Source organism: Crocodylus siamensis, chromosome 10 (assembly GCF_052110815.1).
Source record: "Crocodylus siamensis isolate JL-2025a chromosome 10, ASM5211081v1, whole genome shotgun sequence".
Lineage (NCBI taxonomy): Eukaryota > Metazoa > Chordata > Crocodylia > Crocodylidae > Crocodylus > Crocodylus siamensis.
In genome coordinates, this window is record NC_143404.1 from 2,256,843 (window position 1) to 2,283,897 (window position 27,055).

Sequence of the window (27,055 nt, forward strand, 5' to 3'; positions counted from 1 at the left end):
CAGCATGCCTCTGCGCTGAGAAAATGGCGGTTGTGTGTTTTGAACTAAAACATGTTTGATGTGCTTTAGTTCAAAGTGCACCACCACCATTTTCCTGGCATGGAGGCATGCTGCGTCGCTGGTACGCATGCTCCCGATGCAGCACTGGGCACTTTTAATTATTGCGGCTCACTAATTAAAAGTGCTTGGCACCATGTCAGGACCACATGTAAAAATGCCCTTAGCGCTTTAGTTAATGCACATTAAGACAGGCTAATGCACATTTTCCTAGTATGAGTCGGGATGTGTCTACACATGCATTAATGCACTTTAGTTAATGTACATTAAATCTAGTACCTCTCTATTGTGAAGTACTAGGAAAATGTGCATTAGCCTCAATATGCATTAACTAAAGAGCATGTTTTTTTAGTGACGCTAACGCACATTAAAGTGCATGTGTAGACATGCCCCCTGAATGGAGGTACTAGATTTAATATGCATTAACTAAAGCACGTTAATGCATGTGTAGATGCGCATGTGGGCTCAATGCAAAGGAGCCTGTGAAGGTTAGAACACAAATTCTTTTACACTCCATAGAAAATCCCAGCCCTCTCCTCTCCATAAAGTCACAGTGGCAGAGCAAGTAAGGCCCTCTACTGCCACTCCAGCAGTGTGAGCTTCAGCCCCGCTTCGGACTCCTGCCAGCTGTGCCCAGCTGTGAGTTGGTCCCTGGTCATTCAGACTCTGGAACTGAAGGCGGCCAGATGTGCTCCTCGACCACGAACCTCAGCAGCCTTTTTGGTCTCTCCTCCACCTACGCGTCAGCGCAATCAGCCGAGGTGCAGGAAATCTGGGTTCTGGTCGCTGCTCCCAGCCTGTGCTTTCATTTTAAATGAGACAATCCTTGGACTAAAAAAATAAATAAATCCCTGGAGGAGGAATCAGAGCTCATGCATTGCTCCTCATGGCACCAAATCAAGTCAGCTCATCTTTTAGTCCCATGCCTCTTGCCCTCTTCCCTGCACAGCGGCCCAGCTACAACAGATGAGGTGGTGAGTGCCCCTGTCCAGACTACACTGTGCTCCAGTCAGGTGCTTAGGCTGCTCTCCTGAAAGTGGGAGATGGGGGTTTGATTTCTCTCAGGTTGAGGAGGACTTTGACACCCAAGAAGTGGGAGACCAGGTGAGTCCTCCAACCATTAGCCTGTTATATACCGTCCCCTCCCACTTCTCCCTCGGGGCTCCATTTCTGAGTGGAAACGACTGTGGCTGCTGTGCTTTGCACTGAACTCAAGGCTGGCAATATGCAGGAAGCATGCTCAGGGCTTGCCTGCCAGCTCCAAACCCTCTGGGGACATAGGTACAGTCTGAAGAGCCCTCCAGCTCATACCTGGATAGCAATGGAGTGAGGTGAGAGTGAGGTGCCTTGTTCAAAGTAGGGCAGAAGCCCAAGCTGAGGCACATAAAACACTCAATGACCACCCTGCATTGCTCTCTATGCTTGGCCCCGATGTTCTCACATTGTTCTGTTCATCATACTTGCTAGCCTTGTTGCAAAGCTGTAGGAATCTATGTTTTCCAACTTGAAATGAGATGTTTTGGCATCGCAAAAGGGTGTCCAAAGCTTTCTAAACCTCTTGGCCATCGGCCTTCTGGGACATAAGTTACTTCTCGTTATATTATTTATTCTACTGGTATAAAATGGTCGGCAGTGCATGCACTAAGCAGCATATTACCGAATACAAACGCAGAATCCTTTCGCTGAACTTAATGAGAACTGCGCTGGGCCTGATACGCGTATCTGTGCCAACAGAAGAGGTCCTGAGTCTTTAAGCACGGTGTGACGAGCTGGGACTGCCTTCACATGGCCTGTGCTTGCTGCATTTTGGTGATGTTACAAGGCAGTGCTCTAAAATGCCTCTCCAAGCACTACCTGCATTTGCATCATAATACAGCGTTCTCCAAGAAGTGGAGAAAAGCAATCCGTGGCATCAGTGAGATTTTATGCTGGCCTCTTACGACAATATGCTGATGCGGTGGGTCTGGATCACAAGTGTTCGCTGGAAGTAGGGGAAATATTTTCCTAAATGCTCGTAGGTGTTTATGGAAAAGTTAAAACGGGAAGAGAGATAAGACACTAGTATCAGTCAACAGAAGGAAGGAAATTAGTTTTGCACGGAAGTTAACCTGATTGAGCCACTGTGCCACAGAAGGAAATGAACTACAGGCCCGTCCCACCACGGGGCGGGGAGACCACGAACAGAGACGGTGAATGGGACGGGAGAAAGAAGGAGGGGCAGCAGTGGGTGGATACGGGGGCCACCAAATGAGCTGCTACAGGGACGACCGGCAAAGCACCAGGAGATAAAAGATAAGGAAGCCAAAGGAGAGGTAAATATAATAAACCCAAGGGCACATACTGACTATGCACAATGCAAAGCTACTGCCATTGGCAAAAGTTACACTGGGGAGGAGGAGTGGGAAGACAACACAAAACCGCCTATCTCTGCTGCGGGGGCACAAAGCAGAGCTCCACTATTACCTTACAGCAAGCACTATTTGGTGTTAAAAAAAAAAAACCCTCATAAAAAGGTACGGTAACTTGACAGGGTGTCTGTCAGAAGACAGCGAAGGAGCCCGAGGACTTGCATTTCAACTTGGAGGAAGCAAACTTGCTGTCGGACACTCGGCCTGACCTTGTCAGCAGCGGTGACTGAAGAGTGCTATTTATGCCGAGGGATTTGACAGATTAAGTTTTCACATGGTTATGCCGATGCTTGCAATCAAATCAAGCTGCTGATAGATTTCCTAAATTCGGTCCATGGACACAGTGTCTTCAGTCATAGATTTACAAATGCCAAACCTGCCACTGCCACTTGTCACCAGGAGATGCATCCAAAGAATAAAAGCCTCCTAAATACTACATAGATAGATTGACTAAATAGCCCAGCCCTGGAGGACTTTGCTTAGCTCACCTTTCGGGGGCGACCCCGTCAGAGACCGACAGAGCTAATGGATCAAAGGGCGGGGGACAAAGGAAGGGATTGTGCTATCTTCCATCTAAAATGCACATGAGGAATGGGAGGGACGAAGGAGTTTGCTCCTGCATAAAGAGATGAAAAGTGCACATGGCTTAAACACTGCAACGCGGCGTTACGGCTCCACGCGATGTTGCATTCATTCACTCTCGCCTCTTTTCGGCAAGGTAAAAGCTGTAGCAATCCTTCTCCTCTGGCTGCTGGGAGAAATATGCCTTATATCCCCAGCACAGGAAACCGTTTAAGTACGCCCCTAACTTTAAGCCTACATCATCACTGCAAGGGGCAAAAATGAAGCTTGTGCCTAAACTGGAGCAGGGGTTATAAGACAAACTATGAGAGGCCACGATGGACTAGAACTGCTTCTTTGGACTGCACAGGCTTTGGGAGGCAGGACCCGTCTCTTTGCCTAGTTTTGCAAGGATGGTGTTTTTAACCTATTAATTATTGTCTGTATTAACATAGCATTTTGCAGTCCCAGCTCTGGCTGGAGACCCCATTGTGCCAGAACATCTGATATAACTGCTATGTTAATACAGACAATGATTAATAGATTAAAAACACCATCCTCACACAAGCCCCGCATTCCTGCAAATATTCTTCTTGGTCTTAAATATTTCCTAGTCATACACAACAAACAGCAGGGCTTTAAGACAGACAAAGCTGAACCTGCTGAGATGCTTGTTTCACTGCATCCAAACACCTCCTGGAAAGGCAATGCTAAAAGAGAACTTAAATATTATTCTGCCTGTTCTGGGGCATTGATATTCATGTTTCCCCACACTGTAGCCTCAGTATATGACTTCTGAAGGCAGTGTATTAAAAGTAATATCCCACTGCCGCAGGACAAAATCTTTCATTCCATGCTCGTATACCGTATGTTGCGATAAGAGGAGAAGTTAGCAAAAAATGAGCTTCTAGAGAGGAACAGCCTTAAAGTTAATGTTCCAAACTTTTTTAATTTGGTGTAAATGAGGTCTTACATTCAGGATTTATGAGGTAAGAGGAGTGAGGCCTTAAAGGTACAATAAAAAACCCTGAAGTGAAGATGGGAATACAGTTCTGACTTTTTTTTATTTTATTTTTAAAGTACCTTCTGTCCTCATGTAGGGCAAGTACCCGCTTAGGCCTCAGAATGAGAGCATGTCCAGTGGGGGCACCAACATCACCACTGATGTCTCCGCAACAGACCCACATCTCTCACCTGACACTTTTTTCACCCAGGAAAATACGGAAACTCAAGTCCCCCAAGAGACCTGGTAAATGTGCCAGGACGCACAACAGCCATAAACATGGTTATTGCTTGTACTGATGCAACGGATATGGGTGCCAGGCACAGACCAAACCCCTCTTCGGCTGGTCCTTGCCCAAAGGAGTGAACGATGTTATCACCTGCTCAGTAGGCTTCCTGCATCCTGTCTAGATGACCCTGGAAGTCCCTTCAAACCCCACATTAATTAATCCACTTTGGCTATCTATATTCACAGTGCAGAGGAGGAGGAGAAATGCAAAGTCTTCATGACCGCATTTACCACCTCCAACCCAACCCAACCCAACATTACCTATAAGTCACAAATGGCATCTAAGTCCAAGTTAAGGAATCACCTTTCCACCCTTCAACACCTACGAACACTGGGGAGATGTCAAACACCCCATCACCCTCCAGGCCAAGGTTACCGTGAGCTTGTAAATACGTTCCTTGGAGTTCACGCCTCCTCTTGTGTTTTCCTGGCTACCCAAAACTATTTCACTTCCATCTTTATTGTGGTCGTTCAGCTGATGAAAACGCTAAAGCGTCATAGCAACGACTGCTATGATTTGGGGCATGTACACGGCACGATGATGTGACATCGCTGTACGTATCGGTAAGTAAGATTCGAGGGTCAGATTTTTAATTGTGCTCAGGACTGCCCTGAAAGGAGGAAGAGTCAGCTGCAAGGAGCTGAGTATTTTGAAACTTCAAGATGATGGAAAAGCAGGGGCAGCAGAAACAGTGCGTCGTGGACCAAATCAGGAACCCGGAGCCACCCACCCCGCACGGAAACACGTGCCCCAGCTGCAACAGAGCCTGTTGATCCCAGATCGGCCTCATCCACCATCTTCGGACCTGCAGATAGGACCATCGTGGAAGACCGCCATCCTTGACTGCGAGGGATTGCTGAACAGACAGGTAATTAAGTACCTAGACACTCAATGCCGACTGCTTTTAAACAGAAGTAGGGGCCTGGGTGATTCGGCATATCCCTCCAAACATATATCTGCACCTTTAGACACACAAACTCAGGCTTGAAAAATAAAATAAAAATGAAAGCACACCCAAGCTTGCAAGGCTTCTTGATCTTTTTCTTGCTTAGACCTGGAGCATTTCAGGATGAATTAAAAGATCAGGACTAATTAACTGATACATGTTCTTGTCTGTATTTTAAGGTTGTAAGCTCATCGATTCTGGCAGAACTTTTTCTCAGGGCTGCCAAAATCTGAAATCAATTTGCAGAAGAAACAGTCATCAGTCATTAATTGATTTCTGATTCCATTTTCACCACTGAATCAAATTAAGATCGTTTTGGTGTTCTCAAATAAAACAGTCATTGCTTATCAGATGCACTTTATGGCTTCTTCCTCCCCCCCCCCCGCATCCAGGACAAAAACACATCAAAGCAAAGTTATTAACTCCTTATTAACTCACATGATGCAATCTGCTAGGCACATGCCTAAATGAACCAAGACCCCCACCTCCTCCCCGCACTGCAGATTTTAGCAGGATTTGCTTTTCAAAGACGCGCACATGCCCAGTTGTACGCTGTCACTCGCTCTGCAGAGGACCGAGTCAAGACCCATGCACCATGCAAGCCCACTTACATCATGGATAGGCCATTGACTGTGATGGGCATGCAACGTCTGCTAAAACTGCAATCTGCGCTTTCCAGCAAAGTCCTGGCTTCATCCTCAGCTTGTGATAATTAAGTACACCTTTATGATGGAGTAAATGCTCAGCTGATGTCAGTCAGGGCCAACATTACCTGAGGATCGGGCTTACGTGGCTTTTTAATGCCGGCTTCAATGTGCAGGAAGAAAACAAGAACAGATAGTAATGCACTTCAGTGATATCAGCTGAGTTGCTATAATTCATTCCTCATTGGCTTTCCTCCTTTACAAATAAGATGTTAGTCCAAACTGAGGGCCTGTGGGAGACCGACAGCTGTTTCTGGGGAGCAATAATCCCCCTCAACTTGCCTCAGCTTCCCGGGTGCCCTGATTTTAAGCAGCAAAAAATGAACTCCGGCACTAGGCAAGGAAGAAAGCCAAGCTCAATCCCGAGTCAAACTGTGCAAACTGCTTGTGGCAAACAACTGACTTCACAGCTGGAGCCATTCTGTCCTGGCCACAGATGACGACCCGCCACGCTTTGCTTCGTATTAATGTATTTGTCACTGGCAGTCTTCTGACAAACACTTTGTGCGAGCACGCTTCTGCGGCTGGGTCACCCGTGAGCAGAGCGCCCGGTCCGAATTCAAACGAGCACTTGCGAATATTGCTTCGCCGTGTTTCCCAAAGGGGTTATCCCAGTCCTGAGAACGGTTCGAGCTGATGCTAATGCCATGGCGGCAAATAAAGGTTGTAAAATGTCGTCCCCGTACTTGAGCGTCATTAAAAAGTAAACTTCAGTCGTGCACCCTGGGCATCACGGACGGTGCCAAACCCAATTAATCAAAACCTCTTGACTACATTTTTCTGGAGCTATTTTGCATTTTTTTTAAGGTCCTTGTGATGTTATATGTCCCTTTGTGCTGCTCAGCAAGCCATTTGGAGTTTATGCAAACAATATTTCTGACTTTATAAGGGGATGTCATGCATCAACATCTAATTTGTCATCCACCGAGACAGAGTTCGCAAAAAATATTTTAACTTCAGCTGCGATACGTCTATTCTTCGGCCGCGCTTCCAGGTGCAATATATCATGACTGTAGTGTCTTTGGCATTATGCAACCTCCCATGCATAATTTGAATTAGAAAGGAAATGGCATATTTATATTGCAATTAAAAATATGTTTAGCATTCCCTCAGGCTGTACCCTTCCCAATTATTTTAGCAAAAGGTGCATTAATCTTCTTCCATGGTGTAGCACAATAAAGACAACAGTTGTTTCTGTATCTAATGTTTAAATTTTGTGCGTAGAAACTGAAACTGGATTTCCATAACCTTGAAATGTCACTGCACATTGATTATACTTTTGCTTAAACACAGCATGCTCTTTTAAACACAACCTTTCGAAGTCTTCACATATAAAAATACATGGTTTCATGCTCTTTGGCAATAACACATTTCACAATGAAGTGCGTGAAACCATTTGCTGCAGGAATGAAATAAATAAGAGGTGAATGTGTAATCAGAAAGCTTGCAGAAATAAGTAGCACTCGCAAGAAACAGAGAGGGGAAGCTGGGATGGAGAGACAAAGAAAAGGAAAGAAAGGAGAAGGTCAGGTAGGTAGGAGGCCGCGCTCCTGTTACTGTCCTGAACTTACTGCCCTTTGTCCAAGCAGATCAAGACGCCAGAATCGGCAGGTATTGTAACTCTGGACTTTTTGACCATCACAAAATGCACGCCTTAGAAGTCTGACTTGGAACTGGCACTATTTAGGGAACTGTTTCTTCTACCCCTGTGCGCACATACTTTTTCGTTTTCCATCAATATTAGAAAAAAGAAAACATTAAAAAAAATGGTTTGGTGTTCAACATCTGAAAACCAATTTTTGTCGGAAAACAAATATTTCCAGGTTTCATCAAAATACTATTTTTCCCTCTTTTGATGGAGCCCGACAAGTTACAACAAAAAGAAATTTTGGTGGTAAAAATGAGGCTGCATGAACAGCGAGATTTAAAAAGGCCTCCAAGAAAATTATCAACCAGCGGTACCATTGTTATTCTTTCCAAACTAAAAAGACTTAAAACAGTCTGCAAATTCACCTCAACATTGTTTTCAATGAGGCAGTGACTGAAGAAACCAACTCCAGGTAAATTGTCTTTTTGCATACTGCCACAAATCCAGCAAATTCAAAAGTCACCGAGAAAAGCAAAAACGGTCACTAAGGCCATCACAAAATGCCAGAAAACCAGAATCGGGTAAAAAACAGTCATTCATTTGAAACGGTAAAGCTCTTTGCTCAGTCTTGTGGTTAGCTGGTAGGAATCCCCTTCAGTCCCCGGCCAGGGGCCTGATTCCCCTAGCCCACAGATGTCCAGCGATCCAGGAAATTCCCCTAGATTTTACAATACAGATATTATTATTCAGCATCCACCGGTGTGTAGCACCAATAGGATATTTCAAGCTTTGCTGCTGGTCCAGATCCCTCTTCCCAAGGGAAGGTTTTGGAGCAAGAATTCATAGGAGCTTCAGATTAACTCTGACTTCCACGGGAAAGTGATAGCAACAGGTCAACTCCTTCCCACCCAGAAGTAAGTCTCCAAAACTCATGGACGCTCAACCAGGAGGAGCTTACAGACCAAATCAGAGCAAATATTAATCAATAGCTACCTGTGGTTCACAGCTTAATACCTGGCTGACTTCAATCCTCTTGCTTTGAACAAAGATTACCCCCAACAGTGATCTATCAGTTCACACCAAACTAACTTCTCACTTGCCTACTGTAAGTAGTAAAGCGGTAGGTGCCATATTCTGATCGAACACCAGTTACTGTCCAAGGGGAAAAACCCAGCACATTGCTGTATTGTTGAAGAACACTGTGCCCATGCATACTGTGGACGCAATACCATATTGTCTCACGTACACATCCCCAGATAAGATATGCACCTTGTTTTTGAAAGACAGAATGAAGAAACAAGAACCTTCCCTTGAAAATACTGGGAAGGAGCAGGAAATAACTGAGTAGCAGCCTCTGTCAAGAGCAAAGAGAAGTGTCCACAGCCAGCAGCGAGGGAGCTCTGAAAGCACGCTGGCTTGCATCCTGTCCAGCAAATGCAGCATTACTTCTGCTTTCCCCCAGCAGCGGCAGAAACAGCTATTATTGTATTTCCTCCCTTACAAGGTGCCCTCCAATTCCCAGCAGCTGGATTTTGGAAAAGGTGTGCGCAGTATTGCCAACTCCAGTGATTCTTGGGGTTGCTCTTGAAGTCTAAAAACTTAGCTCTTTCTTTTATGCACACACACATTATATTATACATATACATATACACACACATTTTTTATATATATATATATGTATACACACACACACATTATACACACACACATATACACATTATATACACATACATACATACACACACACACACACATACATACACACACATTATACACACACACACACACACACATACATACACACACATTATACACACACACACACACACACACACACACACACACACACACGAAAGAAAGAGCTAAGTTTTTTCACATTTCCAAAGTGTCGACTTTAGGAGCAATGCCAAGAATCACGAGAGCTGGCAACACTGCGTGCATGCGAGGAAATCCCGTCCCTACGCGCTGGATTTTGCAGGCGTAACGAAACATGCCAGTCACCAGCAGGAAACACCTAACGTCTTCCTAGGCAAAACCGCCCTTCCATATTACGCAGCGATCAGATAGCAGATCTTGTTGTCGTGGCTTGAAGCCACCGTATCGTATCGAACCCCGGCAAGCCAGCCGGTCGGTATTCATGTCCTAGCGGAAGCTGTAGACTGCCAACTTGTCGCGCATCATTCAGAGGCGGTGGCACTTCGAAAAAGTCCATCTTCTCCTGAACAGTCTCGAAAACATGACTAATAGCCTGACTTATCCTCCACCAGCATCTATCTCGGTGCCTGCTGTAAAATAATCAATTAGGCTAAATGGAATTATTTATAAAGAATGCGAAAGTCGTGTGGCTTTAGTAGAAGTAATATGCTTATCAAATGGATTAAGATCTAATAGGCTTTTCTCTCTAAAAGTATAGTAGTCTCCGATAGTCTATCAAACCTCTTATGCAAATTACTTTGTTCCTGACATCATAAATTAGATAAAAGAAATGCATTTAGTTTACGGGTCTCGGGTAACAGGATTTTTAGTATATTGTAAAGCTGTCTCAATACATTCAGAATTGAATTTATGCTTCTGCTTTTGCTGCTTTTCCACGGCAAAACAAAAAGCCAACTGTGTTTGCTGTTGGTATTGTTGCTTTACAAAAAAAAAAAAGCATCATCAAATATTGATGTCTTTGCCCTGGCAAATGAATGCAACATTTATTTACTGAAGCTAAAAACGAAGATCCGTCTGGGATGCTCACTATGAACGGGAGGCACAGACATGGAGACCCGGAGTCCCGCACTCGAGCGAGGTCTAACGAGCGGGGATTAGGAGAAGCTGACCCCGCCAATCAGGCTTCCCGGGGATCAGCTTGGTGGGGCAGAGAAAGGTTAAAAACCCCAGCTGTCTGTTTTGGGTGGGTGGGTGGAGAGTTAACAGTCACTGCAGGAGAAGGCGAGAAGATTTCTACTCAGAGTTATTTCATTGCTTTTTTTTTGCTCTCGAGGTGGAGGGCAACAGAGCCGCTGTTTCTCGGTTGGAATGAGAAAAAGCAGGGTTGTTTTCCTCCTGTCTTCAGAAAAAGCACCCGTGGTCCTCAACTCTTTCTGTGTAACGACTTGATGACCCGTGCGTCCCTCACTCCCCAACTCCCCCTTCACCGTAACACTTTCAAAACCAATGTTAAATGCATCTGATTCGGTATATTTAGGGGTAAAGCTAGTCTCCCTTAAAGAGGCAACGCGTTTTACTCCACACAATTCAAAGACGGGCTAAAGGCCAGGACATGCGGTCTTGTAGGTTCTTTAAAAAAAAAAAAAGGGGGGGGGGGGCTGGAAAGCAGGTGCCAATTTCCCAGCTCCGGACCACGTCTGATTAATGCATGTTATAGCTGGCCCGAGTGCGGCTATACGAAACAACAACACAGACCGAACAAAGAAAGTCTTAAATATTTTTAAAGACTCCCAAGTGATAACAGCAGCAGCTGAGCATTTTTGCCCAAAGAGGACAAAGAATTTATGATTCCATTTAAGACCAGATAACAGCTTCTTTTTTTTTGCCGGAGAAATAAAAAAAAAAAAGGGAAAAATGAATCTCCCGCTTGATTATGATTCACTGTGGGTATCAGTTCTCTACATCATGGGACCAGAGCATCCTTTTATCTGTGTTATTCCTCAGGACAGATTAAATAATGACAAGTGGAGTGCAGAGCTGGAGTTTACTTGCAGATTGGTAACATCATTTTGCTCAGCAAACAGACCTCGTCGTCCTTATCGAGAGGCTCCCCGAATTGTCTGAAAGTTATGGGCAGCTCAGCAGGAAAACGATTTTCCCTACATCGCTGCTAGCATTGTCCAAATCCAACTGCCCTTGCTTCTGCAAAGCAAGACGGTGGCTTCGGCACCAGAAGTCTGTGCATTTTAGGCTTGTTGGGGTGAGAAAGGCTTCTTCCAAGGTGGACTTGAACATGTGTTGTGTTGCAGTGACCGGGCAGGTAAGCATCTTGCTTCAGCCCCAGAGGTGTGAACATGAGCCTTGCTCCAGACTCAGGCCAAAGAGTTGCAATGGATATGCGGGCATGCGGGTTGTGAAGTCACGGGCACCAGCCACAACACAACCGTGTCCTGCAAGCTATGAAAGCTGAAGTGCCTCAACCTTGCTGGGCTTACGTGGACCATCACCTTGTACTACAGCCACCTGAAGCAGATTTTCAATATTTTTTTAGCCACAGCTATGCATACAGGGCACCATGGGATAGTGCCACCCAGGTGAGCCATCAGAGCAAACGTACTTCAGAGCAAATCAATCCCTCTGGGCCTGGGACAGAAGTTCCATAAACCGGTTTAACCTAAATCACTTAAGTCTGATACTACATTCAACCAGATTGATCTTAAACCAGTTTCAGCCATTCTGAAACTGGTTTATGTGCACTGAGCTTCTATTCTGTTACAAGTTTTAACCAGTTTCCGATCACTTAAACTGGTTTACGTGTAACTTCTGTCTCTAGCCCCAGAGACTGCATAGAGGCCGAATCTGACTGGCAGAAAATCCTAGGACAGAGAAGACGGTCTGGGTCTTGAAGATATGTATTGAGGACAGGAGGATATATTCAAGATGTACTGTACAATAAATATATATATAAAATTTACGGTTAAGAATTTTATTCTCTAAGGGTTTAAGCACCAATATTATGGGAAGGTTTCTGTATGACCTGGGTTGTACTTTTTTATTTCATATTTTCACTGAGGTTTTCTATTCAGTCAATGAATCAGTGACCTTAGCAAGGTGTACTCTGAATCCAGGTGACTTCTCAGATGGACTCGTTCTCTTTGCCGGCGTACTCAGATTAACGTGTCTGGAAAGAAGAGAGAGAGCAAGCCTCCTTGTCAAGACTCGTCAAGTGATTGCAATTTGTTGCTTCTTTGATTATCAGAAGGCCGATTAGCTGATTGATTAGTTTAGCAGAGGCTTGACAAGACATACAATTGCAAAGAAAATGAGCCTGCCGTCTGAGCTTTATTTTTGTTCTCAGAAGCATCCCTATAATTTTATACCACTTGAATATTTTCAGAAATCTACTCTAAATAGCATCAAAAGTGTCTAACAGCACGCTGACTTTCTCGGCATTGCTACTTCTGCCTTTCAGAGTCCCAACTTCTTTGTGGAGTCTGTCTTCAGGTGCTTCCCATTCTTCTACTTCTTGGAAGGGCTTTGCATTGCAGCACTTCATGACATGGTATTTCATGTCATCTTGTCCTGATTTGAAAGTATTGGCAATAAAGAATAGCACTGAACTGCACAGTACTGGTAGAATCACAGAATCACTGACAGTGAGGGTGGGAAGGGAGCTCGGGAGGTCACATCGAGTCCAGCCCCCTGCTCCAAGCAGGACCAGCCCCAGCTACATCATCCCAGCCAAGGCCTTAAATACCTCCAAGGATGGAGACTGCACCACCTCTCTGGGTAACCCATTCCAGGTCTTTACTACCCTCTGAGAGAAAGTATTTCCTAATATCCAACCTCAACGTCCCTTGCTGCAGCTTGAGCCCATTGCTCCTTGTCCTGTCATCTGCCCCCGCTGAGACCAGCCCAGCTCCATCCTCCTGCAGGGAGTTCAAGGCTGCCACTCAATCCCCCCCTTGGTCTTCTCTTCTGCAGACTTATAGGTTTATATATTCAAAGATTGAGCAAACTGAGAATCAGCTGAATAAATGTATCCAACATAATCCTCCATGTCAGGGTGTCGTCAACCCATCCAGGTTCTCTGCAACCCCTTATGTCAAGGTGTTGAGATCCAGTGGTGCATGCAGAGCTGAGTTTTAGGGGAAATGAAAAGAAGACCTGATATGTAAGTTGCTGCTCAGATTTTGATACTGGGGGGTTGCAGAAGAGTTCGCAGGCTTCTGGCCTAGCAGCAGCTACATTACATATTAATTTAATAGACGCTACAGTCCTTTACTGTGAGCAAGAGAAAAAATGCGGAGGTCACAGACCTCTCAAATGAGGATGCTGAACAGATGTTTTCAATGTCTATTTGCATTTTGAACTGGAATTAAAGGGCATGAATCTCTAAGGCTTGAAAATCTCTGCCGACAACTTGCGAATACCAACTAATGGCACGTAATGATCCGTCGACATGAGTGATGTTTCAAACTGGCCTTTTTCGGGGAGGTAAGGTTCAAGCAGCTGAACCGAACAGAAAAGCGTGAAGCACGAAATATCAAATCATAAAATCGCGCATTTTAAAAATAAGATCTTCAGACCCTAGCAAGGAAGGCTGACAGCCATACTGGAGTCTGACAAAGCAGCAAGGCACTAACATCCTCTCGCATTTGGAAGCTCAAAATCTCATTTTATTCCATCGGGAGCGGCTATCCAGCTGGTGTAATCGGCATAGCTCTCCTCAACGGCTGCGGAGTCACCCCACCCCAGGACCTTGCTCTTAGGCTGCTGTTAGTATTTATATTGCCATACCGCGTAGAGACCCCGACCCTGCCGCGCTACCTGTTGTATAAACACACAATAAGGAACTGTCCTTGGGTATTTCCCAGGGTCCAAACAGACAAAGGCTTAAAGCAGAAACAAAGGCAAAGAGCAGTGAAATGACCTGTACAAGTCTCCCAGCAAGCCAGGGGACCAAGCAGGACCTCGAGACTCCCATGTGGAAAACCAAAATAGTCTCCTGACCCAAACTGCCACTTGGGTTGTCAAAAACAACTGCAAATCCCTTCCCTTTCAATGATGTTGGCCTCGTATCCTGCCAAGGAGAGAGAGTTTCTTCGACTGCAAAGGGGGCCAATGCTGGGGATACCATGTCCCCCCGTCTCGTTCAGTGGGTTTCCATGGGCTCTTCACCGTCTTGGTGCCCTCCTGCCTGGCTCTTCCAAATCCACTATGCAGCTTCCATCCTTGCAGAGCCCGAGCTGCTTTCCGACCATCCCGAAAGAGAAACCCCCCAACTGCGGGGGGAAAAACAAACCACGAAGGCTCAGATCCTCTCGGCCTGGAGGAAGAGCGCAGCCAGCTCCACAGAGAGGTAGCTGAAGAACAGCCCGCGGCGCCGTCTGTCCTCCCCCCCATCGCACTGCCTTCCTCGCACCCCCGGGAGCTGTGTCGGCACGCTCAACAAGCGGGTTGCCTAAGGAAGCCCGCGTTGCTTTGATTGTTCCTCTCCTGCTTTCCTTAACAGCGTACATGGGGGCAGGTCCAAGCCACAAAATACACATCACCTTGCAGAGGTGCACCTGACTTTCCAAAAACGTGGAGGTGTAGGGATATGTCTCCAAGTCTGGATCGCAAGATGGACCGCCCCAAAGATCCTGGGATGGGGAAGCTGACTCTGGTTCAAACCTTTCTCACCTTGAGGGCATCGATCGGGTGGACTTTTACTCCTACTGGGCTTCAGTGCAGCAAAGCATTCAAGCACACGCATAGTCCGGCTGAAGCAAGCGGGAGGGCTCGTATTAACCACACACTGACTGCGTTGCTAGATCAGGGCTGCAGCACAACTCTCACTGGTGTCTCCTAGCTCGTTAGATGTTTTCTAATGTCTATGGTGTGGCCTTCAAGAGGAGAAACCCCTGCCTTTAGCTGTTCGCTAGCACTATCACATCACCTTACTAAACATGGAAACACCCGTGCTGTAGGTGAGAGAGCTGTCCGTCCTCTTTTACAGCCGAGCGGCAGGTGTTATGTAGTTTGTTCAATGAAGATATTAAAGGAGGTTGGAGGGCAAATCATCTTTAAACTTCTAAATATTTAAGTTTGGGACCCAATAACTTTTTTGTGTGCTCATATTTAATATCATGGTGCAACATTTTATTCTGCTCCTGTAATAAGTGGTCTGCCTAAGAATCCAGAACAATTTGCTGGATCTGTGCTACGCTCTAGGAGTGTGATGGAGAACTCTGTATAGACTGATCAAGCATCCCATTAATATTGCACAGCTGGGCTCAGGTTGACTGGCAGTAATTACTCCACAGATTACTTTTTCATTTGTGGTGCAGCTGGTCATCCATTACTTTCTTCATGGCTTTGAAGGTCCAATAATTCCAATTATTGTTATCAACAGGAGACGGGTAAAACTGGTTCTGTAGAAATCTTCACTGACACAGGCACTGAGTTTTGGTAACTGGAAGCCACTTTCATTATGAAACTATTCTGTAAAAAGTTAAGATGTTTTCGTACAACAACAAACTCTTTCCTTATCCATCTACCATCGAGAGCCGTGTTTTTGTTTGCCGCACTTGAACCACTATAACTTTATGGCTTTGCTCTCTCTCTCTCACTATGGATGGACGGATAGATAGATAGATGGATGGATGGATGGATAGATGGAGGGAGGGAGGGAGAAAAATACATACATTTGTTCTTTGCTTAAGTACTATAGCAAGCTACCTGGCCAACTTGGTCTATGCATTAAGAGAAACAAAGTGGACTATCTACCCAGCTTTCTTTCATCGAACAACAATTCACCAAAACTGAAAGTATCCTGCTTATGAAAATAAGACTGCGAGATGTCCAGCACGTACGTAAGCAAAGTGCAGGATTCACTTAGGAAACCCGGTTATTTAAAATGACAACGATGGTAACATACTTTATCCCACTGTCCCAGCGTGTAACCTCACACACGTGAGGCAATTCACCACTTATATAAATTTCCAGTTAGCGTTTTTCTCTGTAAAGGAAGCCAATGTTCCCTTGAGGAAAGTGGAAATTTGGAACAGAAAGGAAGGAGATGCAAGGAGAAGGGGGGAAAAAACGAGTTTAGTAAAGTAAATGATATACAATTGACCTTTTTATTAGACCAACTCAAATAGTTGGAAAAATTCTTCCCCCCCCCAGACTATTTGATTTGGTTTAATAAAAGAGATCAGATTTACCCAAAGGTCTGCCTGTGTCCTTAGACCATCATGGCTACTACCTACACCCCTGATACCATAAAATCACAGAAGTTGGGTCGAAGGGACCTTGTAGATCTTCAAGTCCGACCCCCCGCCTGGGCAGGAGAAAAACTGGGCTCAAATGACTCCAGCCAGGTAGGCATCCAGCCTCCTCTTAAAGGCCCCCAGGGTAGGAGCCAGCACCACTCCCCTTGGAAGTTGGCTCCAGATCCTAGCCGCCCTGACCGGGAAGTCGTTCTTGCGGATGTCTAACCTAAACCTCCTCTCCAACAACTTGTGGCCGTTATTCTTCGTTATGCCAGGGCGGTGCTCAGGGAAACAAGGTCTCTCCCAAACCCTTCTGGCCTCCCCTAGTGAGTTTATAGACGGTCTCCAGGTCCCCCCTCAGCCTTTGCTTGTGAAGGCTGAACAGGTTCAGGCCCCGTCACCTCTCCTCGTAGGGCCTGCCCTGCTGCCCCCGACCATGCGAGTGGTCTCCTCTGGACCCTCTCCATGGTGTCCACATCCCTCCTGAAGTGCGGCGCCCAGAGCTGGATGCAGTGCTCCAGCTGCGGCCTGACCAGTGCCGCATAGAGGGGGAGGATCACCCCCCTGGACCTGCTCGAGATGCATCTGTGGATGCACGACAAGGTGCAGTTGGCCTTCCTGACCGCGTCCCCACACTGCCGGCCCGTGTTCATCTCAGCATCAATGATGACTCCCACACCCCTTTCTGCCTTCGTGCTCTCAAGAAGGGAGTTTCCCATCTTGTAAGTGTGCTGCTGGTTACTACTGCCCAAATGCAGCACCCTGCACTTGCCAATATTGCAATACATCTTGTTTTTGCTAGCCCACCCCTGTAACCTATCCAGATCTTGCTGCAATCTTTCCCTCCCTACTAGCGTGCTCACCTCCACCCAAATTTTGGTATCATCAGCGAATTAACACAGGTTGCTTTTCACCCTGTCATCCAAATCGCTGATCAAGAGACTGAACAGCGCGGGCCCAAGGACCGAGCCCTGGGGGACTCCGCTACCCACTTCCTCCCGGATCGAATATGTCCCATCCACCACAACCCTCTGAGTGTGACCCTTCAGCCAATCTGCAATCCATCTGATTGTGTAGGCATTGATGCCACATTCACCTAGTTTTTTAATGAGGATGGGGTGGGAGACAGTGTCAAAGGCCTTGCTGAAGTCCAGAAAGACTACGTCCACGGCGACACCCGCATCCAATGCTTTTGTGACCTGATCGTAAAAGGCAATCAGGTTGGTCTGACATGACCTGCCCCTAATGAAACCGTGCTGGTTGCCCTTGAGCATCATCCCTGAAGCCGGCCCATCATGGATGTGCTCCTCGATGATCTCAAAGAGTTTCCTTAGGATTGAGGTAAGACTGACGGACCTATAGTTGCCCGGGTCCTCCCTTTTTTAAAGATAGGGACCATGTTGGCTACCTTCCAGTCATCCACCACCGGGCCCAAGCACCACGAGCGCTTGTAAAGCCGTGCCAAGGGCCCTGCAATAACCCCTGCTAACTCCCTCAACACCCTGGGGTGGAGAGCATCTGGACCCGCCGACTTGAACAGTCTTAGGAGCCCTTCACCTCTGATATTGCTCAGGTGAAAGCTCTACCTGGATGAATTGTTCTCCAACAATATCCCACCTATCTGGTGTATTTGCTGCTTTACTTCGCCCTCAGCAGGTAACCACCTTTTCTGAGCAGGGGGTTGGACTCGACGACCTCCTGAGGTCCCTTCCAACCCTCGTTTTCTACGCGTCTCTGAAATACAGCTTCAGTGAGTCTTCAAGGTCCTCTGGGCCAATGTACAGCAGTCCCCTTTCAGATCACCGGGGGCCAACCATTTTGGCAAGCGTGCCACAAATTCAGCTCCGTGCCTTCCCCACCCGCCATGCCAATCCCCTTCTCCTGCCTGAGCTCTGCCGTGCTCCCTGCCCAAACTGCAATGCGCCACAAAGGCTGCCCACTGGTTTTGATAATCAACTGCACAAAACGCACTGAGGCTGCAATGCTCATCCTGCCTCGCTAAAGACCCTCTGGGCTGGAAAATGTATACGAGTCCATCCTGATATACCAGTGCTCCCAAACACAGCAGGGGCAACATGTGTAATGGAAGCAAGGCAAGTATGCACTCAGACCCTAGAAGAAAGTCACCCTATGGCCGAGGGAGTCTCCAAAATTTCCTTCTCCAAACTTAATTTTTTTTTTAATTTCCAAGAGAGAAGAGGCAAATTCTTTTTCACAGAATCACCAAAAATGAGGGTTGGAAGAGACCTCAGGTGGTCACATCTAGTCCAACCCCCTGCTCCAAGCAGCCCCAGCCAAAGGGTTATAGGAAGAGTTGGTTCATATAGTGCAACAGCAATCAATAGTTAATGTTTTTCTTTTTTATCATTATCACCATCATTATCATCATCTTCCAGGCCTGGTAATTCAGAACTGGTTTGTTATTTCCAGATAAGGTCACACAATTCTGCATAGTTCAACAAATCGGCCCTTCGTTTACATCGCTGAACCTTATTAGAAGGAAGGCATCAAAGAGCAGCATTCCCAAATCTGGCTCACGAGTTATGAATGCTTTAGTGTGTATGGATAATTAAGAGCAATAGGTTTCTGTTATTTAACTTCTCTTTTAGATCAACTCCAGGAATGTTAAAATCAATTATGGATGACAGAAAATGGCTCCGGTATAAGTTGAAAAACAGGACGATATAAATAAATAATTGGTAGGAATAATTTCTAAGCTGCACTGAGACAAAAATGCTGAAATGAGAGACCACAAACTACCTTGGAGAGATGCATATACGTCGTCCAGGTGCATGACAAAATTAATAAGAAAGCTGTAACCCAGATATCCACTGTGGTTGAGATCTAGTCAGTGCAAGGGAAAAGCAAAAAACTTTTTAATTTGTATATATGTCCCATCCTGGACTGGAATTAGCCCCCGTTGTCCCAGGACAAAGTGGCTCTTCACCGGTACCTGAAGTGGGACAACGGGCTTGTATGTCTGCAGGATCCCAGGCTAGGTCTGTATGTCTGCAAGATCCCAGGCTCTGCCCTGGGAGAAATCTGAAGTTTATTTTCAACGTAAAAGGGTCATTAAATGGGAAGGGATCTAAAGACTCTTTCCTTGCGGGAAGGTTATCAAGTGTCAATCTGGAATCAGGTGTCTTCCACTCGCTGCCACATTTCTGGCTTAAATGCTGAGGATAAAACTGCAACCTAGCCCAGAAGGGTGGTGCGGTCTGTACATTGGGCACAGGACGCCCCAAACACAGGAACTGCTGAGCAGTGCAAAAATTAACCTTGGCCTTCTTCTCAACACAGAAAAAGACTGAACTTACACCAGCATGATTATTTACAGAAATAAAAGGCTGCACAAAAAGCCAGCTCGTTGTGGGAAAAAGCCTATCACAATCTCATGACCATTTTTCCGTGCACCTCGGAAGGCTTTGAATCAGGCCCTTCTGCACGCCAGGTTGGGCCCTGCCGTATCTGGAGAGCTGGGGCAATCAAATATTTAACATATTGACAATGAACACTCCCAGCTAAGAGGAATATGCAATTAAGAGCATGCTGACTAATCAGATATCAAAGGGGAAGCGGCACCGTGGGGAATATGCATATTGTACAGGAGCCAGACGTTGCAGCGGGCTAAGCCAGGAATCCACATTAATGTCATCCCAAACAAATCTGTGACAACGTTTGTTTAAAATACACAGTGGGGACTTGCATTACCAAGAGAGCAGCCTACCCTGTCAGACAGGAGAAAGAGACTTGCTTCTTCGAGGTACCACTGAAAGGGTGGGAGAAGGCGTGCTTCCGGCACGGGACCGGGGATCTCGGCCAGACGGGGCCTGCAGATGCAGCGCGGCAAGGAGCTTTCTGGTGTGCTTGGGAAAAGACATCCTGATTTCCTGCAGCTCCCGATGGAAACTCTTTTGCCTGGAGGGGTACACGTCAGGCATCCATTTCAACACTGCTTTATTATAGGCATGATCCCAAAGTCTCTTATCAATATTAGAGGGCTCAGCGTAAGTGCCTCTGTCTTGTTACAGCCTCCATTGTATAAGGGGTGGGATGAACTTTGGGTACCCAAAGAGAGGGACCGTCTTGCAAAGCCAAATTCCAGGGTTTTGCTGATGTAAGCAGGAAAGTACTGACTTGCGTAGTTGCTTACAGTCACACAACAAAACAAATGAGACCTATTACTACAAGGACTGGCATTCACGGACAACATAACTGATAACATTGGAGGCCATCCTAGCTAAACAGTTATTAAATATTTATCATCAAGTTTTCACTATATGGGGAGGGGGTCTTTACTGAATCACAGAAAATGGGGTGGGAAGGACCTCAGGAGGTCACATCTAGTCCAAAACCCTGCTCCAAGCAGGATCAGCCCCAACTACATCATCTTTATCAAGCCGGGTCTTCAAAACCTCCAAGGATGGAGATTCCACCACCTCCCTGGGCAACTCATTCCAGTGCTTCATGATCAACCCCTTTCATTAACTTATATCCAATCAGGCTGTAGATACATACATGTCATTAATAATTGTATATATGATTGCAAACCTGGGGGAAGTAGGGAATCATGGACCTGAGCTGTCAAAGAGCTCAGAGTTTCTGGGGTCCAGCCTGCATCCATCCTCCCAGGCATGAGGCTGTTTTTGCATTTCCACTGCCTGATCTGAATGCTAATTAAACTTATCCTTAGTTTTCCAATAAAGTGATTCTCTTGAGAAGAAGAGGGTGCACGCTCTCTTTATTCCAGGACCCTATCGACAAAGTTAAGCTCCTTTTGTCCTAGTTCGGGGATAGAGGCTTCCCTTCATAGGAGGCCATCACTTTAGGTTGTATAGCTAAAGAGGAACGCAGGATTGATCACCAAGACTGAGGGCTTAGCTCTGAATCGGCCTGTGCAGAGGAAGGGCTTCCCCGGGGGGATGAGTGGGAAATGATTAAAGCAGATGGACGCACGCAAAGACTCGGGAGGAGGTTTCCGAGAGCCAACACGGGCACGTCCACACCCCCACCAGACGGCGCGAGGAAGCACTGCTGTGAAGCCCGGCTCGTGCTCTACGCTGGCTCAGCTGCAAGAAGACGTGACAAGAGTCATCCCTGGTACAGCACAAGGCACATGCCAGTAGGCACCTGGGACAGAGAGGTCATGGCATGCATCCAGCACAACCCCAAAAGGGGATGTAGTTAAGCATATTTAAGGGTGCGTTCCAGTGGTTCTCAACCTTTTTAGACTCAAGGCACTGCTGGAAAAATGCAAGCTCCCATTTTCTGATGACAGAAGAATAATAGAGCAACTCTTCTGTTGCAAAGCACTCAGAAAGACTATAACAGGTTGGAACATTTTTAATCCTCCGCTACTGATTCCCATTTGAAACCTGTGGGTTAATCTTGTGGATTGTGTCCGCGTGCCTAACAGTGCTACCACTGCATGGCACCCCATGCACCCTCAAAAGGATCTTAAGGCACCCCTGCATGCTGCAGCACCCTTGCTGACCTAGAATGAAACCCATGCCTCCTGATTGTGGTTGGTGGCAAGGTATGGAAAAGGAGAACGAAGCAAACTCTGTGAGTCACTTCAGGTTGGACCTGGCATCGCTTTACTAGTCTGTTGTCAGAGCCAAACTGCTGGAATTGTACTTCATAAAATGCATGACTGCATCACGGCAGGAGACTTAAAATAATGACATCCACATGCAACAGGAGAGTCCGTCTGCACGTTACACAATCAGCTCTATTTATTATGAGGTATTAGTGCCTGTCCTCCCCTGGAGGAGCCTCAAACAATGAAATACGAGAAATATTCCACCATAAATCAAAATTATCAGAAGGAAGCAGTATCACGATAGCGAGAAATATAGGGAGTCATCCACAGCCACTTGATGTCGATGAGCCTTTTTCACTATTTCAGCATGTTCTGGATCAGGACTATATTTTCTAATGGAAGGGGAAAGAAAACAACTGACGAGTTTGGGTTGAATGCTTCAGCTGGTCCCTACTCTAGCTCTAAATAAGTGCTATGTATGAAAAATGGTTGCACAAACTTTGGACGCGACTGTGCAAACAGGCAGTTGGTCAAACAAATAGCAGCCAGTACAATATCTATTAACAAATACTAACCAGCGTTCATGGACGTGCTCTTCCGCAAACTCAACCTCGCGGTTTGAAAATCCTAAATTGCACACTTGACTTGGAAATGTGAATGTCCTAGATTACACGCATGACTAGGAAACAAGATCCCCTGTGGTCTGACACTACAGGACAGTTACTAAGATGAGTGCTAGTCCATCAACACTGCAAGGTTAGTTATTTCTTATCTTATGAATCCTCCAGCACTTAGATTTTGCGGGGGAGGATCCAGGGTCAAAACATGTTTCCAGCAAAAAACTTTTGACTTGAAGAAAGATTATTTCTACGGGTGACTCTGTGTCCATAGCTCTCCAACTTCTTGCAAGAAGATGAGTTGCTATAACAATGCAGACTAAAAATGGTAGACTTGTCGTCAGCCAGATTTTAGTAGGACTGAAGCATCTCCCTGACATGGGGTGAGCTTAGGGGTGTCATGGGGAAGGGTCTATGGGAAAGGTGCATGAATCCAGGGAGATAGCTGAGCTACGGACAGTGTTTGGAACGGAGCAGCTTCTCCAGCTCCTTATAATGCAGTGCTGAGACGGATCAGTACCGTCCGTTTTCTGACGAGGAGACCGAGGAGAGAGACCACAACATCACATCCAGGTCAGTCACAGGCTTCTTGGGACAAAACACTTGCGCTCCGTTCCTTCTTCATGGTGCTTCAAATCAAGCATTTGCCAAAGACTATGCAGGACAGGGGGCTTCCACCATAATTTATCCTCTTTCAGGTGTAAAGGTCTACCTCCCATCTTCTGTACATTAAGCAGGCTTACGCTTCCACGTTTCACACCAGGAGATTTGTGCGCCTTTTCTGGCCGTGCAGAAACCAGGACACCAAGCCAGTTCTCTCCTCACTCAGCTCCATAACTTTATTGCACTTCCTTGCCCCTAAATCTTGCCAGGTGCACTAAAGGCTTCCCCATAAAATTAGTCTCCTGTAGAGACAATGTCCTGATTTTACCAGCTTGACCGAACAAGGTCGCTCCGGAGAGCCCATATTCTTCAGTTCGGGTGTTTGCTTTTAAGTTTGGCTAACCTTTAAGAAAAGTGCCCTTTAAGTGCATATCACTTTGGCCATAAAATACTTAATCATTAACGATTTAAAGCAGAAAGGAGTTTAACTGAGTTAGACATCTTGTAATAAGCCTTTTGACTAGGGCCATTAGGAACATTTTGGTGCAGTTCAGACATAATTTATCATTCTGAGTGGAATTCACCTGAAAGCAGGCAGTTGCTTCTGCTCTTTTTCTCCCATTTCTTTTAAAATAGCCACTTAGACTTTCTGATTTCTTAAACAGCTTGAGGTTATGAATACCACCTAGCTTCCAGTGAGGCATTTATAGACCAAAAAAAAAAAAGCCTATCACAAGTCACCTAACTAAAACTAAAGGGCAGAACGAAGAAACAATTCTTATATACTCCAGTCCTTGAAAGGTAAGGCCAGCTGCAACCAAGTTTAATTGGCTTATTATGCTTCTCCCTTTCCCATTTATAGCTGTAAATAATTATTATAACTCAGGCCAGATCTTTAGCTGGGGCGTAGTTCTGCTGCCTTCAGTGAAGCAAGAACAATTCACAACGAAGTAGGATGCAACCTAGAGCAGGGGTCCTCAACTCCCAGCTCGCAGACCAGATCCAGTCTGGGGAGCTGTGTCATCCCAGCCCGGGGGGATCCCCAAAGGTCCAGAAATTTGGTGGTGGGGGAGAGGTGGCAGTGTTACCTGCCGTTCCCCTACTGCCAAATTTCTGCACCTGCAGGGACCCCCCTGTGCAGTACAACATGGGCAGGGGTGCTAGATCTTGCCAGCACGTGCAATGGGGCTAGCACGTGATCAGATCAGGCTGCACAAGGCCAGCTCCAGGTGCATGAGATTGGGCCTGTGGCTCATACCCATTCGGGATCTGGCCTGTGGATCCATCTCATGCCACTCATCCCACTCACGGGACCAGAAATTTGGACACCAATGACCTAGAGTCTTGACAGTGGCATTTCCAAATATCCAAGTCTTCTTTGACATCAGTAGCAAGTGAACCAAATCTTGGCTTCGTGTGCAACTTTCTTATTGAAGAAAGAGATATGCAGCAAGTCCTTTTGGTGCCTATGCCTGATCGTGTTGGTCAGCTAGCAAAAATATCATTGCCCGCACATCAGTTCTATTAAATCGCTTATCATGGCCTCAATCATAGAAAATGAGGGTTGAAGGGATCTCAGGAGGTCACATCTAGTTCAACCCCTTGCTCCAAGCAGGACCAGCCCCAACATCATCCCAGCCAAGGCTTTGTTGAGCTGGGCCTTAAATGCCTCCAAGGATGGAGACTCCCCCACTTCTCTGGGTAACCTGCTCCAGAGCTTCACCACCCTCCTAGTGGGAAAATTCGTCCTAATATCCAACCTCAACTTGCCTTGCTGCAGCTTGAGCCCATTGCTCCTTGTTCTGTATCTGCCCCCACTGAGACCAGTCCAGCTCCATCCTCTTTGCAGCCCCTGCAGGGAGGTGGCGGCTGCTATTCAATCCCCCTTGGTCTTCTCTTCTCCAGACTAAATCAGCCCACTTCCCTCAGCCTCCCCTCACAAGTGATGCCCTTCAGCCCCCAAACCATTTTCACTGCCCTCCACTGGACTCTCTCCAACATGTCCACATCCTTTCTGTAGTCAGGGCCCAAAACTGGACACAGGACTCCAGATCTGGCCTCCCCAGGGCTGAATAGAGGGGAAGAATTAATCCTCAATCCTTGGCCAGATTGTCAAACCTAACTTGCTTAAAACTTTGAGCCAGAGTGGATCAGAAAAAAAGAAATGTCAACACTACAGAAAACTGACTTCCTGAGGGTCTCCTTTGTCCCAAATCCGTGCAAAAAAAATTAAAAACTCAAAAAAAAATGCAAAGAATGTAAATCTTACAATATTTTGATAAACAGCCAAAATCATTAAAAAAACCCTAGTCATATTTTATATTAGAAATGCAAGCAACCCCCACTTAGTGCTCTTAATTAGTTCCTGAAAAACCGAGTGTTAAGTGGAATAGTGTTAAGCAAAACCTGCTGCCAACTGTCCGGTGCCCGTGAGTGTTATAACGATAGTTGCTGAGCACTACGTGGAATCGAGTCTCAATGCACAACGAGCATTATAGCAATATAGCGCTCAGAGAAACAGCTTTAAGTGGGGGTTGCCTGAATTTAAATATTTAAAAAAAACACTGAAAAAGAACAAAACAAGAAATAATCGAATTGGAGGGCTCCATTTCAATTTCAAATGCTTTTTCAATGCAAACAGGACGGATCTTGATGAAACACTGCTTTCCAAAAACGAAACCACCCTGCCGTGTTGTTTTTTTCAACCCACTCTACCTTAGGCCTTCAAAAAGTCCCAATGAACCAGTTTGTACGTCAAAGCCGATGTTTGCCAAATAGAAGACATCTTTGTGGAAAAGCCCCAAAGAGTGTAATACAAAACAGTATCCTTTAGGGCAGCTTTTTGAATGTTCACAGAAAATCATACCCATGTCACAGAACAGGAAAAGGAGATTAAAAAAAGCATCCAGGATGGATAGCATTCACTGCTGAATTCTGCAGAGTTGTACTCCCAGGTCTACTGCTTCGCCATTAAGTTGGTAGGAGTTTTACATAGAGGGAAAACTAGAAAGGAATAAAGCGCCTGAGTGATAAAAGCCCGGGGTTTGAATGGTATCTTGTGAATGCTGGTGTGTATAAAAATCACAAGTGCTAAACATACTTGACACCGTGGCTCTGTAACACAGCGTATGGCTTGTTGTCAGTGCACTTTGATTTCATGAGTCTACGGTACACTTAGCTTGACAGATGCCACTAGGGGAAAAATACGCATTGAAGTAGGAAAGTTCATTTCTTTGATTAAAACCAGATAGTGCGCCGGTGCCCAACCTGACAAGCCTGGGTATGCTCATAATGACAGGAAGATCAAGCAGGAAGGGATCTTATTAAAAATAAAAACACAGACAGACTGGTTGCCTTCCCCCCAGCAAACACAGCCGGATGGGGACGAGGAAACAAATGCAGACATGCCCCGATGCAAGAGTCAATTAACAATCCTTTAAAAATTTAATTTGTCATAAAAAAAAAAAGGAGAGAGGAAGGCAACTACAATTCTTCATCATAACCACAACAACAAAAAGAAGTGGCAAAAATACCAATTTAAGCACCACGGCACAGACTGGATTCACTCGCTTCACGGGTGCATCATTTCAGTCCTACAAAGGGGTGTCGGGCCACTGCAACCTGACATACGGCAATGACTACACCAAGCGGGGGCTATTTCAGAAGCTGGCAGAGGACTCTGGCAGCTTCACTAAGTTGATTAGTGCGTGGTACTAAGACATTTCACATAGCTAGGAGGAGCCAGGATGAATCATACGGGGAGATTTGCTTTCTACTCTATTTATAGTCGCACGAGAAATGGAAGTAAACTGCCAGGTTTGGGTG

General features: G+C 45.9%; 1 protein-coding gene across 7 annotated transcripts in view; it reads right to left on the minus strand.

Moving 5' to 3' along the window:
- Positions 1-27,055, minus strand: part of SGCD (sarcoglycan delta) — a 404,288-nt gene that overhangs the window by 120,145 nt on the left and 257,088 nt on the right. The window lies entirely within an intron of this gene.